The sequence below is a fragment of the Anomaloglossus baeobatrachus genome, chromosome 1 (assembly GCF_048569485.1).
Source record: "Anomaloglossus baeobatrachus isolate aAnoBae1 chromosome 1, aAnoBae1.hap1, whole genome shotgun sequence".
NCBI classification, from domain to species: Eukaryota; Metazoa; Chordata; class Amphibia; order Anura; family Aromobatidae; genus Anomaloglossus; species Anomaloglossus baeobatrachus.
The window spans coordinates 92,250,637-92,269,937 of NC_134353.1; the positions used below are offsets into that span (position 1 = coordinate 92,250,637).

General features: G+C 43.6%; 1 protein-coding gene across 4 annotated transcripts in view; it reads right to left on the reverse strand.

The window, feature by feature from the left end:
• Positions 1 to 19,301, reverse strand: part of KCNIP4 (potassium voltage-gated channel interacting protein 4) — a 1,162,298-nt gene that overhangs the window by 303,862 nt on the left and 839,135 nt on the right. The gene's annotated exons all lie outside the window — the stretch shown is intronic.

Below are 19,301 nucleotides of genomic sequence, written 5' to 3' on the forward strand. Positions count from 1 at the left end.
CTGTATCAGCCTGTACATATTTAGGCGTCCAGTGATTACACTCAAGTATATGGCTATCTGGCGATTGGTCCAAGTTTGCATAACAAGCTAAGTACTTGACTATACTATTGTCACTTTTTCCTACAGTGATTGGGTGTTAGTGGAATATTTGATCCATGTGGAATTTACTATTTATGCTGTTATGACTACGGGGTTGTCTCTGAGGATTATTGTATATGTTCTGGTTGGGGAGTCATTGAATGTTACCAGTGTGTTGTAACCTTACACTGGTGGAAGCAGGGTGTTATTGGGCCTGAGGGTACCCCCCTCCTATTTTCAGGCTGCTATATGCACAGCACCTTAAGTATATGTTCACCTTGCTGCTATTGAGTGGAATGTTTACATCTTAGAGCTAACATATATGCATAAAACCCCTCTGAACTATGTTTGAAACCATGACATGTTGTCCTCATTTGACAGAGCCCGCTGTATGTGTCTACACCCCTTTCCTGTAGAGGCATACTCACAAATGTGTCAACTGAGAACAGGTCTTATCCCTGACATTTAAATTGTTGCATTTTTGTATTATCATTTTGAGACAGTGCAGAAAAATTCCTTTTTTGAGCACTCCTATACTCCCAGACTAGCTGCACTTATAACCTAGTGGAGGGAGAGGAGGGTGAGCCGACGTCCGAGCGGGGGCGCCATTACGTGATCTAGGGTGCCGACCTCCGCAGGCTAGGTAGGGAGAAGTGGTAGGGTGTTGACCACTCCCATTCTGCACTGTGGCACTTGTTCCATGTGTTCGTATTTATATGTGTGTATGTCTTTCAATTTGGGATATCTATTTTAATTCAAATTAAATAAAAATGATGTTTTAATAAGGGTTTTTCTACGGTTTACAACTACCTATCATAAGCCTTACTTGGGCCACAATATACTTCTTCTATCGATGTAGACAAGATCGGCTATATGACATAAAGATCTAATCACTCATCTATGCTATCCGTCCGCCTGCCATCTGCTATGCGCGCAGTGTGAGCGTGTCTTCCGGGTGCATGCACCCGGCGGCTTCTCGAGCGGCGCCGCGCATGCGTGAATGACGTCAGGGGATTTTCTCCCCGACGCATGCGCGGTAGTGCGCTACTTGCCGCCGGTCTGTATGCTCCTTTTTGACTCCCGGAGCACGCCGTACGGGCGCGCAGCTGTTGGGTGTTGTGACGGACGGATAGTGGGGTTCACATGAGTACTTAAGGGAGGGTGCCACAAGGATACACACAACGTGTGGTGGCCCTTGAGAAAGGCAGCCGAAACGCGCGTCGGGCGTGGACCAGGACCAACTTCCCCTCTTTTCTGATTACGCACTGGTATGTATGACTGCACCTAACTGCCCCTATTTGGGCAATAACAATATAATTTTGTATGGGCAGGTGGATGACTGATTGTGGTCATCATCAGGGTGTCAGAATACTGGGGACTCTGTCATACCTGGTGCACTTTGCAGGTATGATTGTGGGAATATTTTTCCCTTTATATGATAATATTTGCATTCCCTGCTAACATTAAGTGCATCATACTATTATTGTTATCCTGATCCCCACATTGTGAGGTTATCCCTTTGTTCGCTGAATACTTAATGTTACATTTGGGATAGACATGGTGTCTGTGATGTTTTGTCCCTTTTAATATGTTTAATAAAATTTGCATTTAATAAACTCCATTGTGTGGTGCACACATTTGTAATTGTGACCCAGAACCTGTCACAAAACTCTGCACCAGAGAAAAGACCGTGACACAGGGATGCAATGCTGGCCCAAGGAAGGTAAGTGAAGCTCAATTAGTTTTTAGGGTTTTTGTTGTTTTCTTTTTAAGTATCTGAGCCTATAGGAAAAAAATTAGTTGGAAGGTGGCAACCAATTTAAGGTACCAATCCCCTTGGACATCATTTATTTTAATTTCAAATACATTCTTTCTTCTAGATGTTAAGAAAATGTGGTGTGCCGTACATGAATACTGTATTATTCTCTTATTCAGATTAATATTTTTCTCGTTTTTTCTATTATTCTATTTAGTTTTGTTCCTTTTTCCTATTAGGTACACTATGATATGATCTGTAGTGACAAGGGAGTTGAAAATGGGTTGATAAAAAATTAAAAAGAAGTCTTAAACTGACCTCATTATGTTCTATAGACTGTGCGACAAGTTCAGTAATAAGAACAAGATTGTTCTGTCTGTTTACATTTCCCTCTATATTTCTAACTGAATAGCCATCAACTATTGCTGAAGAAAAATGGGAGAAGTTCTACATAATAACTTACTGCTTGTATTTGTTACTTGCGACAAACCCTCTTTTTTCTATTGCATATTTCTAAGCATTTCACATGAAAATAATAATGACCGCCGTCCCAACTTTTATCTATTATAACCCTCAAACTACTCCGGTAGTCAAAGATTTCAAAGTTTCATGAATTGGTAATTTTTTTTAATCTTTTTCTCTTTAGTTATTTCCTCTTCTTCTTAGAAGGGTCATATCTGGCTTCTTTTTTCAGATGAGTTGTAGTTTTGTATGATGCTATTCATTTTACCATATAATATACCAAAACACAGGAAGAAAAAAATCAAAGTTTGGTGAAATAATATTTTGGGGTTTTGTTTTTACGCTGTTCATTGTACAGGGTGGGTCATTTATATGGACACACCTAAATAAAATGGGAATGGTTGGTCATATCAACTTCCTGTTTGTGGCTCATTAGTATATGGGAGGGGGAACTTTTTAAGATGGGTGGTGACCACGGCGGCCATGTTGAAGTTGGCCATTTTGTATTCAAGTTTATTTTTTACAAAGGGAAGAGGGTCATGTAACACATCAAACTGATTGAGAATTTCACAAAAAAAAACAATGGTGTGCTCAGTTTTAACGTAACTTTATTCGTTCATTACTTATTTACAATTTTATGACCACTTATAAAATGTGTTCAAAGTGCTGCCCATTGTGTGGGATTGTCAATGCAACCCTTTTCTCCCACTCTTGCACTGATAGCAACACCGCAGAAGAAATGCTAGCACAGGCTTCCAGTATCCATTGTTTCAGATGCTGCACATCTTGTATCTTCACAGCATAGACAATTGCCTTTAGATGACCCCAAAGATAAAAGTCTAAGGGGGAGACATTGGTGGCCATTCAACTGGCCCACAATGAACAATCCACTTTCCAGGACACTGTTCATGTAGGAATGTTCGGACCTGGTGGTGCACCATCACATTATGGGTGTCAGGTCCGAGCATTCCAACATGAACAGTGTCCTGGAAAGTGGATTGGTCATTGTGGGCCAGTTGAATGGCCACCAAGGCCTCCTGAACTGACTCCCTTAGACTTTTACTTTTGGGGTCATCTGAAGGCAATTGTCTATGCTGTGAAGATACAAGATGTGCAGCATCTGAAACAACAGATACTGAAAGCCTGTGCTAGCATTTCTTCTGCAGTATTGCTATCAGTGTGTCAAGAGTGGGAGAAGAGGGTTGCATTGACAATCCATCACAATCGGCAGCACTTTGAACACATTTTATAAGTGGTCATAAAATTGTAAATAACTAATGAATGAATAAAGTTACGTTAAAAACAAATCACACCAATGTTTTTCTTGTGAAATTTTCAATAAGTTTGATGTGTTACATGACCCTCTTCGCATTGGAAAAAATAAAGTTGGATCCACAATGGCCGACTTCAAGACTTCAAATAGCTGCCATGGTTACCACCCATCTTAAAAAGTTTTCCCCCCTCCCACATACTAATGAGCCCCAAACAGGAAGTTGATATCACCTACCATTCCCATTTTAGGTGTATCCATATAAATGGCCCACGCTGTACAGTAAAATAACATGGTGGTCTGGTGGAACATTCTTACATAGATAGTTAGTAGATCTGTATGATTATATACTGTTGTCTCATACAGTGGGTAGTTTGTGGCAACAAAAGAGAAGGAGAGGAGACAGAAGGCAAGATAGCAAGAACCTCGAGTGTTGACAGAGACACGGAGCATGAACAGTGTTGAAACAGTGTTGAAACAAGAGACTGATCCTAAAATGAAGTGGCCCCAGACAATAGAATCCATAGGACAGAACTTTAGTGGCCAGGACCTTTACACGTGATTGAACTGCGTAAATCCTAACTGGTGTGCGAATATAGTAAAAAACACAAGTGGCTTCCCAATAGATGTCCAGGAGTACTAAACTGTACTCTGGTCATAATGGAACCCTTAAAGAGACTGGACGTGGGTCTGTGGGAAGGGAAGGTGGTCATCACAGAATGTGCAGTGGCACTGGACTGGATTCCACTGGGACTCACAGGATCAGTAAAATCTGAAGAAACCCAGTAGTGTTATGGACATGATTATGAACTATTATGAGTATTAAGAATTATATGAAGATATCCAAAAATAAGACTAAAGATGGCACTTGAAATATGTACCACACCTATATCCAGCAGACATCGTAAGACTCACCAGACATTTTGGGACTTTCATGCGATAAGTGAATCATGCTGACTTAGCTTAATATAAATGAGGAAACACTATACAGTATATATATCGCAGAATAAGCTCTTTACATTTTACCCAATAGGAGACGTGTTACGTATTCTTGGCTTCTAACCAACTGATTTCTTTAAATATATCTTAACTTCCGCAAAAAAGGCAGTCATATCTTCTACCTCGATCAGTGTACCATTACTTACTGGTCCAGTGTGGATGAATAGCATGCTAATGAAAAATGACTCATGATTTGGATGCAGACGGGGTTTAGGTAGATACATAACTTGGATTCCATCACTGTAAATGTATGGCCCCCTTAACAGTGGGAAACTGAACTGGGTCTGATAATGCTGTGCAAAACGGGGACGTGCTGGAAGATATGTGCCCGCTATCTGGAGTGTAACCTTGCTGTCAAGAATGAACTGTTGAGTAAAGTATTGTTTGAAATTAATTGTTGGTCTCCTTGCCGGCCGCAGATCAGCAGACATGTGCAGGGATTACTGCAGACTTGCCGCAAAAAAACCCCGGTATCCGGAGGGATGCGACCAATAACGTACCAGTGCGTCTTTGGTCGTAAAAAGGTTAATCTGTGTATTAGTGATCTTGTAGATGGGATTCAGAGTAAAATGTCAGTATTTGGTGATGACAAAAAACTATGTAGAATAATAAAAATTGACCTTCATAATAGAATATTACAGAATGATCTGGATAAAATGTCTTTATGTACAAACACAGACATGACATATAATGTTGATAAATGTCGAGTAATGCACCTAAGACAGACTAATGCTATTGCTGTATTTATATTAAATTAAATATACATGGCACTACACAACTGAGGGACGTGGGGATTCTGGTTACAAGTAAGCTGAGCAGCAGCACTCAATGTCAGGCAGCAGCTGCAAAAGCAAACAACATTCTAGGGTGTATAAAAAGAGAGATTAGATCCCGGGATCCCAACGTATTGTTACCCCTCTATAAATCACTTGTAAGGCCACATCTGGAATATGGGATCCAGTTTCGGGCTCCACATTTTAAAAAGGACATTCAGAAGTTAGAGTCAGTTCAAAGGCGGCAACTAGATTATAGCAGAGAATGGAAGTCCAAAATGTTGGATTTGTTTAGATTAGAAACAAGACGTCTCAGCGGAGATCTGATTTATATGTATAAATATATTTGTGGTCAATACAAAGGACTTGACTTATTTCTTTCAAAAAATTTCCAAACGACCAGGGAGCATTCATTATGTGTGGAAAAAAGGCGATTCCGACAGCTAAATAAGGAAAGGGTTCTTTACAGTTAGAGCAGTCTGACTGTGGCATGCCCTACCACAAGAGGTGGGAACGGCAGAAACTATATGACCATTTATAAAAGTATTGGAGGATTTTCTCACAAATGTTGGTTTTAAATAATCTAGACATACAGATTAAAAATGTATAACTGGTGGAAAAAGGCTGAACTTAATGGTCCTAAGTTTTTTTTCATCCTATGTAACTACTATGTAATTTGCCACTGATCCAGCACTGATGCTCTGGTGGTCTATGCTGGTCTTTGTTGACACGCTGACTCAATGGCTTGAGTGACGTACTACCGGCATCAGCACTCTGTAGTGACCATTGGTACTACTAGATATGGCTTTTCACAGCTACCGATACCAATTCTGTGAACTAGTTACCACTCATCAGCTAAGCCCAGTATGGACCGACCAAGGATGTGTACAAGATTGAGGATGAAGTGCTGAAATGCAGTATTTATTTTTTACCTTTTAATACTTGTGGCTCCTTTTTCCTTTATAAAGCTTGAATGAGGATCATTAGATGGTTAATGTTAAAAAATAATTGCACAGGGTCTCCTTACTTCTTCACTAGAGATGAGCGAACCGGTCCCGGTTCGGCTCGAGGTCGGTTCGCCGAACGGACCTCCCGTTCGAGTTCGGCTCGTCGAACGTTCGACGAACCGAACTCGAGCCAATAGGAAACAATGGCAGGCAATCACAAACACAGTAAAACACCTAGAAAACACCCTCAAAGGTGTCCAAAAGGTGACAAACAACTCAAACACATTGGAAAGTGACAAGGACATATACTCATGCGAAAACAAAACAGCTGGACAAGGAAAAAGAGGAGGACACACAGATATAGGCATGGCACGCCATTCTAAAATCATGTAAAACACCGCAAGGTGACTCCAAGCATAGTCTCCCTTTTTTTCCAAAAATTGGGCCCCACACCCACCCACCCATTCAGTGGCAGCAGTTGGGCCCCAGTTGTACAATTCACAGCTAGATTTGCAGCAAGCACATTCAAAAATACGCCATTCTTATCCGTCCCCAGGATGACACCGGGGTAGGTAGCAAAGTCTTTCCTGATCCCAGCTCTGTTCATCTTGGCTTCTTTTAAAAACACAGCAAGCAAGGGTTACTCCAAGCGGAGTCTCCCTTTTTTTCCAAAAATTGGGCCCCACACACACCCACCCATTCAGTGGCAGCACTTGTGCCCTAGTTGTACACTTCACAGCTAGATTTGCATCAAGCACATTCCAAAATACGCCATTCTTATCCGTCCCCAGGATGACACCGGGGTAGGTAGATAAAGTCTTTGCTGACCCATGACTTGTTCATCTTGGCTTCTTTTAAAAACAATGTAAGCAAGGGTTACTCCAAGCGGAGTCTCCCTTTTTTTCCAAAAATTGTGCCCCACACACACCCACCCATTCAGTGGCAGCACTTGTGCCCTAGTTGTACACTTCACAGCTACATTTGCATCAAGCACATTCCAAAATACGCCATTCTTATCCGTCCCCAGGATGACACCGGGGTAGGTAGCAAAGTCTTTCCTGATCCCAGCTCTGTTCATCTTGGCTTCTTTTAAAAACACAGCAAGCAAGGGTTACTCCAAGCGGAGTCTCCCTTTTTTTCCAAAAATTGTGCCCCACACACACCCACCCATTCAGTGGCAGCACTTGTGCCCTAGTTGTACACTTCACAGCTACATTTGCATCAAGCACATTCCAAAATACGCCATTCTTATCCGTCCCCAGGATGACACCGGGGTAGGTAGCAAAGTCTTTCCTGATCCCAGCTCTGTTCATCTTGGCTTCTTTTAAAAACACAGCAAGCAAGGGTTACTCCAAGCGGAGTCTCCCTTTTTTTCCAAAAATTGTGCCCCACACACACCCACCCATTCAGTGGCAGCACTTGTGCCCTAGTTGTACACTTCACAGCTACATTTGCATCAAGCACATTCCAAAATACGCCATTCTTATCCGTCCCCAGGATGACACCGGGGTAGGTAGCAAAGTCTTTCCTGATCCCAGCTCTGTTCATCTTGGCTTCTTTTAAAAACACAGCAAGCAAGGGTTACTCCAAGCGGAGTCTCCCTTTTTTTCCAAAAATTGGGCCCCACACACACCCACCCATTCAGTGGCAGCACTTGTGCCCTAGTTGTACACTTCACAGCTAGATTTGCATCAAGCACATTCCAAAATACGCCATTCTTATCCGTCCCCAGGATGACACCGGGGTAGGTAGATAAAGTCTTTGCTGACCCATGACTTGTTCATCTTGGCTTCTTTTAAAAACAATGTAAGCAAGGGTTACTCCAAGCGGAGTCTCCCTTTTTTTCCAAAAATTGTGCCCCACACACACCCACCCATTCAGTGGCAGCACTTGTGCCCTAGTTGTACACTTCACAGCTACATTTGCATCAAGCACATTCCAAAATACGCCATTCTTATCCGTCCCCAGGATGACACCGGGGTAGGTAGCAAAGTCTTTCCTGATCCCAGCTCTGTTCATCTTGGCTTCTTTTAAAAACACAGCAAGCAAGGGTTACTCCAAGCGGAGTCTCCCTTTTTTTCCAAAAATTGGGCCCCACACACCCACCCATTCAGTGGCAGCACTTGTGCCCTAGTTGTACACTTCACAGCTACATTTGCATCAAGCACATTCAAAAATACGCCATAATTAACCGTCCCCAGGATGACACCGGGGTAGGTAGCAAAGTCTTTCCTGATCCCAGCTCTGTTCATCTTGGCTTCTTTTAAAAACAATGTAAGCAAGGGTTACTCCAAGCGGAGTCTCCCTTTTTTCCAAAAATTGGGCCCCACACAGACACCTTATCAGTGGCAGCACTTGTGCCCTAGTTGCAAACAGGATGTTTTGATTTGCATCAAGCACATTCCAAATCAACAAGCATTTACTCTCCCCAGGATGACACAGGGGTAGTAAATTCCTTCTGGATCCATGACTTGTTCATTTTGATGAACGTCAGTCTGTCCACATTGTCACTGGACAGACGCGTGCGCTTATCTGTCAGCACACACCCAGCAGCACTGAATACACGTTCAGAGACAACGCTGGCAGCTGGACACGACAAAATCTCCAAGGCGTAAGTTGCGAGCTCTGGCCATTTTTCTAGGTTTGAAGCCCAAAAGGAGCAAGGCTCCAGTTGCACAGTCATGGCATCGATGTTCATTTGGAGATACTCCTGTATCATCCTCTCCAGCCGTTGACTATGTGTCAGACTTGTTGTCTCTGGTGGCCTTGCAAAAGAGGGTCTAAAAAAATTATGAAAAGATTCCATAAAATTGCTGTTACCGGCACCAGATACGGTCCTACTGGTACGGGTAGACTGTTGAAGATGACGAGACCGTCCCATGTTTGTCAAGTTACAACTGGGAGATTCCCTCCCTGCACCTGCACGGTTGTTTGGTGGAAAAGCCGAGCTAAGATCGAGTAACAGCTTCTGCTGATACTCCTGCATACGTGCGTCCCTTTCTATGGCTGGAATTATGTCACAAAATTTGGACTTGTACCGGGGATCTAATAGTGTGGCAATCCAGTAGTCATCATCACTTCTAATTTTGACAATACGACTGTCATGTTGGAGGTAGTGCAACAAAAAGGCACTCATGTGTCTTGCGCAGCCATGCGGACCAAGTCCACGCTGTGTTTGTGGCATAGAGGTGCTACCCGTTCTTTCTTCCTCTGACATCTCCCCCCAACCTCTTTCAACTGAAATTTGACCAAGGTCTCCCTCATCCGCTGAGTCTTCCATGTCCATGGACAGTTCGTCCTCCATTTCTTCATGTTCTCCTGCACCTTGCTCAACATTTCGCCTGCTACTATGCGCCCTTGTCGATCCCTGTCCCCCATGGTCCCATGCCTGCTGCGTTAGTGATGATGAACGTCTGGACCTTGGTGATGTTGTTGTCCCTTGCGCATATGAATCCTCCTGTAGTTCCTCCCCTTCATGTTGTCCCACCCCCTGACTCCGAATAGTGTTTAGCGTGTGCTCCAGCATGTAAATGACTGGAATCGTCATGCTGATAATGGCATTGTCAGAGCTAAACATATTCGTCGCCATGTCGAAACTGTGCAGAAGGGTGCATAGGTCCTTGATCTGAGACCACTCCATCAGGGTGATCTGCCCCACCTCTGCATCTCGTTGGCCCAGGCTATACGTCATGACGTATTGCACCAGGGCTCTGCGGTGCTGCCACAGTCGCTGTAACATGTGGAGAGTTGAATTCCAGCGTGTCGCCACATCGCATTTCAGGCGATGAACCGGCAGGCCGAAAGACTTCTGGAGCGATGCAAGTCGCTCTGCTGCGGCGCTTGAACGGCGGAAGTGAGCTGACAGTTTTCGTGCCCTGTTCAGAAGGCCATCTAGGCCGGGATAGTGTGTTAAAAATTGCTGGACGACAAGGTTCAACACGTGAGCCATACAAGGTACGTGTGTCACCTTGCCCAGGCGAAGTGCCGCACCCAGGTTTGCAGCATTGTCGCACACGGCCTTACCAGGCTGCAGGTTGAGTGGAGACAACCATTTATTAAACTCGGACCGCAGAGCTGACCACAACTCCTCAGCTGTGTGACTCTTATTCCCAAGACATGTCAAGCTAAAGACCGCCTGATGCCGTTGCGCTCTGCTGCCAGCATAGTAATGAGGGGTGCGTGATTCCTTCTGCGCAGTGAGAACGCTGGTGGCCTGACCAGGCAGGCTTGGGGCGGAGGTGGAGGACCCAGATGAGGTGGAGGATGCAGAAGCTGTGGCGGAACTTGGACAGACATAGGATTGACACACAAGTCGTGGGGACGGCAAGACTTGTGCAGCAGACCCTTCACCATCTATCACCATAGTTACCCAGTGCCCAGTCAGCGACATGTAACGTCCCTGTCCATGCTTACTGGTCCAAGTATCGGTGGTGAAATGCACCCGTTCACACACAGAGTTTCTCAAGGAAGCGGTGATGTTGTGTGCGACATGCTGGTGTAGCGCGGGCACACCTTTCTTAGAGAAGTAGTGGCGACTAGGCATCTGGTACTGGGGCACAGCGACAGACATAAGGTCTCTAAAATCCTGTGTGTCCACTAGGCGGAAAGGCAGCATTTCGGTAGCCAACAGCTTACAGAGGGATAGAGTCAACCTCTTAGCTTTGTCATGGGTCGGAGGAAGTGGCCTTTTATTTGACCACATCTGAGGGACAGAGATCTGGCTGCTGTGTGTAGACGGTGTTGAGTAGGGTGTCCCTGGAAAAATGCAGGTTTGTGAGGAAAGTGCAGGCGGAGACATGATGTTGCCTTGATCCAACATTGGTGCTATCGATGTCTGAGAGAGCTGTACACACTCACTTGTTTCCCCTTCCAAACCAACTGACGACCTTACAAGCAAACTGCCTGTTGCGGTTACAGTGGTGGAAGTTTTGCGTGGAAAAACAGGTGTGACAGCTGTCCCCACAGTCCTAGAAGATGAAGAGCGCGCGGATGCACTGGAAGGGGCGGGCGGCGGATGGTTCGCTCCGCTAGGCCGCATTGCAGCACGGTGAGCTTCCCACCGGGACTTATGATATTTATTCATGTGACGATTCATGGAAGAAGTTGTCAAACTGCTGAGGTTTTGACCTCTACTAAGAGAATCATGACAAATGTTACATATCACATGATTTGGGCGATCTTTTTCGATGTCAAAAAGGACCAGGCTAGGCAAGGCTTAGAGGCCATGCGACCTGTTGATCCACCCCGAATAATGCTCATAGGCAGAGTGGTGGCTGAGGATGCAGTTGTAGACGTGCTACCAGTGCTCCGACTCTGTCCAGGAAGGCGCAAGGTAACTTCGTCGTCGGTTGCATCCTCCTCCACCGCCTCTGTTGACCTCCTCGAGTGCCTGACTGGGGGTTGACAGTAGGTGGGATCTAGAACGTCATCATCAATTGTTGTGTTTGCACTCCCCTCCCCCTCAGACCGAGCCTCTTCTTGCCCTGACCGAATATTTAAGTTGTCATCCCAATCGGGTATCTGCGTCTCATCTTCATCAGTATGTTCCTCATTGTCTATAACCACAGGTGTTACAGTTTGTGACAAAGGGTCAACATTATGCTCAGAAACTTGGTCCTCACGGCCTGAATCAGAGTCACAAAGGTTCTGGGCATCACTGCAGACCATTTCCTGTTCTGTACTCACTGTAGCTTGGGAGCAGACCTCTGATTCCCAGGCTATAGTGTGACTGAACAGCTCTGCAGACTCAGCCATCTCAGTTCCACCATACTGTGCAGGGCTGATGGAGACTTCAGAGCTAGGAGAAATCAAGTGTGATTGGGATGACAACTCAGAGGACTGGTGTTTTTTGGATGCGGTACTTGAAGTGGCTGAGAGGGCACTTGTTGGACCACTTGAGATCCATTCAAGCATTTTCTTTTTTTGCCCATCATCTACCTTTCTTCCTGTTGTTCGTGTCCGTAAAAAAGGGAGCACATCGGATTGTCCACGGTAAGTAGTAGACATCTTACTTTTGCTGGTAGATGGTCTATCTTCAGCAGATGATAATGGAGCTTTGCCACCTTCCCCACGGACAAAACCTTTTTTGCCTTTTCCACCACGCCTCTTCCCCTTTCCACCAGCATCTGTCATTTTGCCACTCATGTTGATTGCGACAAGATTGTGGACTGAAAATGTGGTAGTAAAAATTGAGAGGTGGTGAAGATTGCAGTGGTGGTCTAGCTTTATTAACAGCAGAATAATAAAGAATAAATATCCCTGACAATGCAACTTAGTTATAATTAGTTGGAGTGTGCAACGCAGGCAGATGCGCTCTTCAAATGTCTTGGCACTAGTGGGACTATAGCAAAGTCCAATAGCCACGTATAGGATGCCACTAGGTACACTGAGTGTTTGCTAGTATAATGGCTTAGTTATAATTAGTTGGAGTGTGCAACGCAGGCAGACGTGCTGCAAATGTCTTGGCACTAGTGGGACTATAGCAAAGTCCAATAGCCACGTATAGGATGCCACTAGGTACACTGAGTGTTTGCTAGTATAATGACTTAGTTATAATTAGTTGGAGTGTGCAACGCAGGCAGATGCGCTCTGCAAATGTCTTGGCACTAGTGGGACTATAGCAAAGTCCAATAGCCACGTATAGGATGCCACTAGGTACACTGAGTGTTTGCTAGTATAATGGCTTAGTTATAATTAGTTGGAGTGTGCAACGCAGGCAGATGCGCTCTGCAAATGTCTTGGCACTAGTGGGACTATAGCAAAGTCCAATAGCCACCTATAGGATGCCACTAGGTACACTGAGTGTTTGCTAGTATAATGGCTTAGTTATAATTAGTTGGAGTGTGCAACGCAGGCAGATGCGCTCTGCAAATGTCTTGGCACTAGTGGGACTATAGCAAAGTCCAATAGCCACGTATAGGATGCCACTAGGTACACTGAGTGTTTGCTAGTATAATGGCTTAGTTATAATTAGTTGGAGTGTGCAACGCAGGCAGATGCGCTCTGCAAATGTCTTGGCACTAGTGGGACTATAGCAAAGTCCAATAGCCACGTATAGGATGCCACTAGGTACACTGAGTGTTTGCTAGTATAATGGCTTAGTTATAATTAGTTGGAGTGTGCAACGCAGGCAGATGCGCTCTGCAAATGTCTTGGCACTAGTGGGACTATAGCAAAGTCCAATAGCCACGTATAGGATGCCACTAGGTACACTGAGTGTTTGCTAGTATAATGGCTTAGTTATAATTAGTTGGAGTGTGCAATGCAGGCAGAGGTGCTGCAAATGTCTTTGCACTAGTGGGACTATAGCAAAGTCCAATAGCCACGTATAGGATGCCACTAGGTACACTGAGTGTTTGCTAGTATAATGGCTTCGTTATAATTAGTTGGAGTGTGCAATGCAGGCAGATGCGCTCTGCAAATGTCTTTGCACTAGTGGGACTATAGCAAAGTCCAATAGCCACGTATAGGATGCCACTAGGTACACTGAGTGTGTGCTAGTATAATGGCTTAGTTATAATTAGTTGGAGTGTGCAACGCAGGCAGATGCGCTCTGCAAATGTCTTGGCACTAGTGGGACTATAGCAAAGTCCAATAGCCACGTATAGGATGCCACTAGGTACACTAAGTGTTTGCTAGTATAATGGCTTCGTTATAATTAGTTGGAGTGTGCAATGCAGGCAGATGCGCTCTGCAAATGTCTTGGCACTAGTGGGACTAAAGCAAAGTCCAATAGCCACAGATAGGATGCCACTAGGTACACTGAGTGTTTGCTAGTATAATGGCTTAGTTATAATGAGTTGAAGTGTGCAGAGGACAGGAGGGTACAGTGGCAGGATTGTGGTGCTCTGGGTAGAGGAATGGAAGCCTGCCTTTCTATTCCCTCCTAATGGTGAAATGCAGGGAGGAAATCCCTGACCTTGGCTGCACAGACGCTGTCGCTGTTTTCAGGACCTGTCACCTTAACTCTGACCCTGCCGGTTTGAGCCCTTAAAAGGACTGCTATAAAGTGCTCTCCCTAAGCTGTCTAACGCTGTGTATGCAGCGCATACAGCTGTATCGGCTATAGGACTCAGGAGGACGGAGCTGCGACAGTGATGTCTGACACCAAAGACGCAGAAGGCAGATAATGGCGTCCGTGAAGAAAATGTCCGGTTTTATAATGCAGGGACATGTGACATGCAGATCCTATCACACATGCCGTTGCTTCTCTGGCTCAAAGTCCACTTAGCTGTGTGTGTGTCTGTGATTGGCTGACATGCTGGCCCGCCCCACTACACGCGCGCGCTTAGGGAAGGAAGACAAGAAAAAAAAAAAAAAATGGCGATCGCCATTATAGAAACAGCAGTGATCTGAAGGCGCTGTTCACGCACACTATACACTGAAATGTGATAATAGTTTGATTCACAGAGTGACTTACACTATTACAGCAGAAACCAAGCTATGATTTAGCTGTTTTTTGGCTGCTAGAACCGTTCTCGAACGTTTCTAGAACTATCGAGCTTTTGCAAAATGCTTGAGTTCTAGTTCGATCTAGAACATGCCCCAAAATCACTCGAGCCTAGAACTGGAGAACCACGAACCACGAACCGCGCTCAACTCTATTCTTCACATAAATATATTACTTGATAAAATGTGAAATATACCTTCATAAGCGCACCCACTTTAGCACAAATAATACTTGACATTTAGGTTAAACCTTATAATATTCTGGAATAATCATCACACTTGGATTCCCCTTTTTATAATTTTCTTAAACACCGTAGATATTTTGTACATTAAATTACACTAAGAACGTATTGTAAGCAGAACATTATTATTCCAAAATAGTCTTCCTTGTACTTTAATTGAAAATCAACCATGTGGTGCAAACGGTATTAATATTATGACTGTAAACCTCTTAACTAAATGTAGCACAATTAACATATTAGTATTACGCCTGCATTTCTGATATTTTCTCAATATTATTCTTTTAGAAAATTTACCCCTTACCAATAAAAAGGTGAATTTCATGCTAAATGTTGATCTAATTAACTTAATAATCTAATTATTTTTCTAACATACAGTACATACCAAAAGTTTGGACACAACTTCTCATTCAAAGAGTTTTCTTTATTTTTCATGACTCTGAAAATTGCAGATTCACATTGAAGACATCAAAACTATGAATTAACACATGTGGAATGAAATACTTAACAAAAAAGTGTGAAACAACTGAAAATATGTCTTATATTCTAGGTTCTTCAAAGTAGCCACCTTTTGCTTTGATTACTGCTTTGCACACTCTTGGCATTCTCTTGATGAGCTTCAAGAGGTAGTCACCGGAAATGGCCTGAGTGGAGTCCGATAAAAAATTGCATTCCTCTCAGACCCATGTTACTCTCTGGGGCCTTTCCCATCTGTGATTATTTTCTCAGCCCCATTTGGACCGAGAAAACAGTTCCAGCATGCTGCCAGTGCAAACCAATCAGTACTCAATCACACCCTTACAAGTCTATGGGTGCGAGTGAAACATCGCACTGCACTCGGATGACACTGGAAAACAGTGCGATAATCACATCAGATGGCAATGGAGAAGATGAGAAGATTAATCCCTTCCTCTCCTCCACAGCACCCACCCTCTCCTCCGCAGATGTCATCTGATCTCAGGACACTCTGCTTATACTTGCAGCACAGTGGGAGGCGAGGGTCATTAGCATATCACATCCATTGTGCTTAATTTGATTTTTAAAATAGTCTTTAATGATGAGTGACGTGCAACCCTGAATGGTCCAGATGGACAGAGAACTTGATGGAAGGTGGATGGTCATTTTGTCCCTAAGAGGTACCATAGTCATGGGGAGAAAGTTGGTAAGCCCCTTTAGGGTCCCTTAAGGTGTGAAAATGACCTTGGCAAAGTATATAGAGTTTCTGACTGACAATTTTCTTCTAAGTCATTGACTGCTATGGACATAAAAAGAGAGAAACTCATCATTTGGCCACGAACCTCACCTGACCACAACCCTATTGAGAACCTTTGGAGTATCATCAAGCAAAAGATCTACCAGAATTGGAGGCAATTCACATCAAAACATCAACTTTGGGAGGCTACTCTGGCATCCTGTAAAGAAATTCAAGAAGAAACTATGCCAAAACTCACAAGTTCAATGGATGTAAGATTTGTGAAGGTGATATCAAAGAAGGGTTTTTATGTTAACATGTAACTTAAATAAGCTTTTGATTTAAAAAAATGAGATCCGCTAATGTTGATAATTCAACAAATAACCATTTTAAGTTCTTTACAACCTATAAAATATTCGGAAACTCTACTGTGCATAACAATTTGGAACAGCGCACTTTGAGGGTTTTTTTGCTTATAAAAGTATATAAAATACTGCTACCATTCTGAGGTCTGTCCAATAAAATCTGAATTATACTCTTAACGTTTGATGATTTGAACATTATATGGACTCATTAATATAGACCATTTAGGAAAATCAGAGGAAAATAGCATAATAATTTGGAATGCGGTGTATACCGGGACGACAAAAATGTAGCCAATGTACCATTTCAATAAAGGGTTAAATTTAATTAAAATAAAATTACATTATTATTTTTTTTTCTTTGAAAAGGACTGACATCTGTGATGAGCATGTCCTGCCTGACTTTTTGAGCTTGCCAAAGGGTAAAAAACCCCTCTATATCAATTATCATGTAACCACCTGTTTCGAGCAGATTTTTTGGATGGCGCCTTCTACAATATGCCACACGACATTTCATATTTTGTTAGAAGTATTATTTTCCACTGAACAAAAGCAATCATTATGTCTACATTAGGTTATGGAAGCTACCGGTGACATATATCCTCCACTTATCTGGTGCAGATATTTCATGAATATGAAGGTCATAACATTGAGTGATCGCACCATTAAAATGGTGAATCATCATGTGACATTCCGCGATGTGCATTAGATTTATCTGTCAATGACACAATCACATCTTGTCAAATGACCATTTATATTTCATCCAGGACATAAAAGGATGTGAAAATGAGGGTAATGATGACTGCATTTTTCTTCTTAGAGAAACGCATGGAATAAATGATATATTCTTAAACTTAAATGTCTGATGTAGAAACACAGATAGGATACATTGTAATGGAGAAAAACTAGGAGAGATTCCAATATTATTTATATATTTTTTTTTCATACTTGGTTAAAAGGAAACCTGTCACCAGATTTGGGGCCTATAAACTGGGCTGTTATATACAGTATTCTTACATGCTGTATATAAGAGCCCAAGCCGCTGTGTAGAACGTAGAAATCACTTTATAATACTCACCTAGGAGGTCGCCCCGGTGCAGACCGGTCAAATAGGATTCTTCGTTCTCCAGTGCTGGTGCCTCCTCTTTCGGCCATCTTTGTCCTCCTTCTTCTGAAGCCTGGGTGCATGACGCGTCCTACGTCATCCACACTGGCCGGCATTGAGGTCTCGAGCAGGCGCACTACAATACTTTGATCTGCCCTGGTCAGGACCTCAATGCCAGCTAGTGTGGATGACGTAGGACGCGTCATGTACCCAGGCTTCAGAAGAAGAAGGACAAACATGACCAAAAGAGGAGGCACCGGACTCGGAAAACGGAGACACCATCTGACCAGTCTGCACCGCACCGCCCGTTAGGTGAAGATTATAAAATGATTTTTACGTTCTACACAACGGCCTGGGCTCTTATATACAGCATGTTAGAATGCTGTATATAAGAGCCCAATGGTGGTGGCCGCAGCTTATAGTCGCCAAATGTGGTGACAGGTTCCCTTTAAGATTATACAAACAAATTGGTAGTGAAAAAAGATCGGTGTCCATCTTCTCCACTGGTCCTCGTTCTCACTCTGCCATTCTCATATACCTTGTAAGACAAGTGGAGGAGTGCAGTAGAGATACCGGTAATAATGGTTCATTAACCCTAGAATGCATACCTGGGGCCTCGCAGGCCTGTTAGGTTACATGTTTTCTATGGTTGCGCGTTCTAGGGTTAAAAGGCGTTACACTCAGGGTTAAATTCCTAACGAAAAGGTACAACTCTTGGTAGTTTCACCTTTTAAAGAAGTCCAAACGTTATATACAGGCAGAGGAACATGTCAGCAACACCAGTCTTTAGAATAAACTGCCTGCCCTGCTTGATTGAATTAGCAATGGAGTTTATGTCTGTTTGCACAGACTGACCAGCAGCACTATGAATCCATCATTAGAAAACCTGTTTACACAGGCAGAGCAAAGTATACTGTCACGGGTGACAGACAGTCATTTGGTTTCTGGCAATAGAAGGTCACAGTATTTGGCTGCACAGAATGCTCCCTGACTTTCTATTGTTCCTGTTGTCAGTATTCATTGTACTAGGTAGCTTTCCTGCTGGATTTTCATCTATTCTCCTTTAGGATCCAGGGAAGGGTTCCGTCTGTCCAGCTGATAATCATCAGTATTCCCCTTGTGCTTAAATACTCCCTTCTTCCCTAGACTGGTGCTGGTGATATTATTCAGTTCATTCTAGCTCTAGTTGCAAGCAGGTGGCTTGCTCTCATCTGTAGTACCGTTGCTGAAGCTTTGCTGAACTCTTGCCTGAGTCATCTGTGGATAAGTAGTTCATGCTCTTTCCCCCCAAGTGTCCCCCTTGTGTCTTCCTTTAGCGTTTATTTGTGTTGACGAAAAGCTCATTCCACTCATTCCGCATTCCTTATTTAGGGTCCAGCACTAGGGATACCTAGGGTCAGGTATCCAGCTTGGCGCATAGGTGCGGAACCTATCTAGGGTGGTGAGGGACCCCAGGGACCAGCAGTTGGCTTGGTCAGGGGTCATCTCCTCCTCCCCTAGACGCAGAAATCCCCTTCCATTACCTTTTTTCGCTCGCTTGGTACTTCCCCGTACCTAGCGTGACATATAGGATCTATACTACATTGATCAGTACTTATAGTCTGCCATAGTTCTCAGCAGTGCAAGTGGGGGATGATGATCTATTGAGAACTTCAATGTTTTATGCTGCA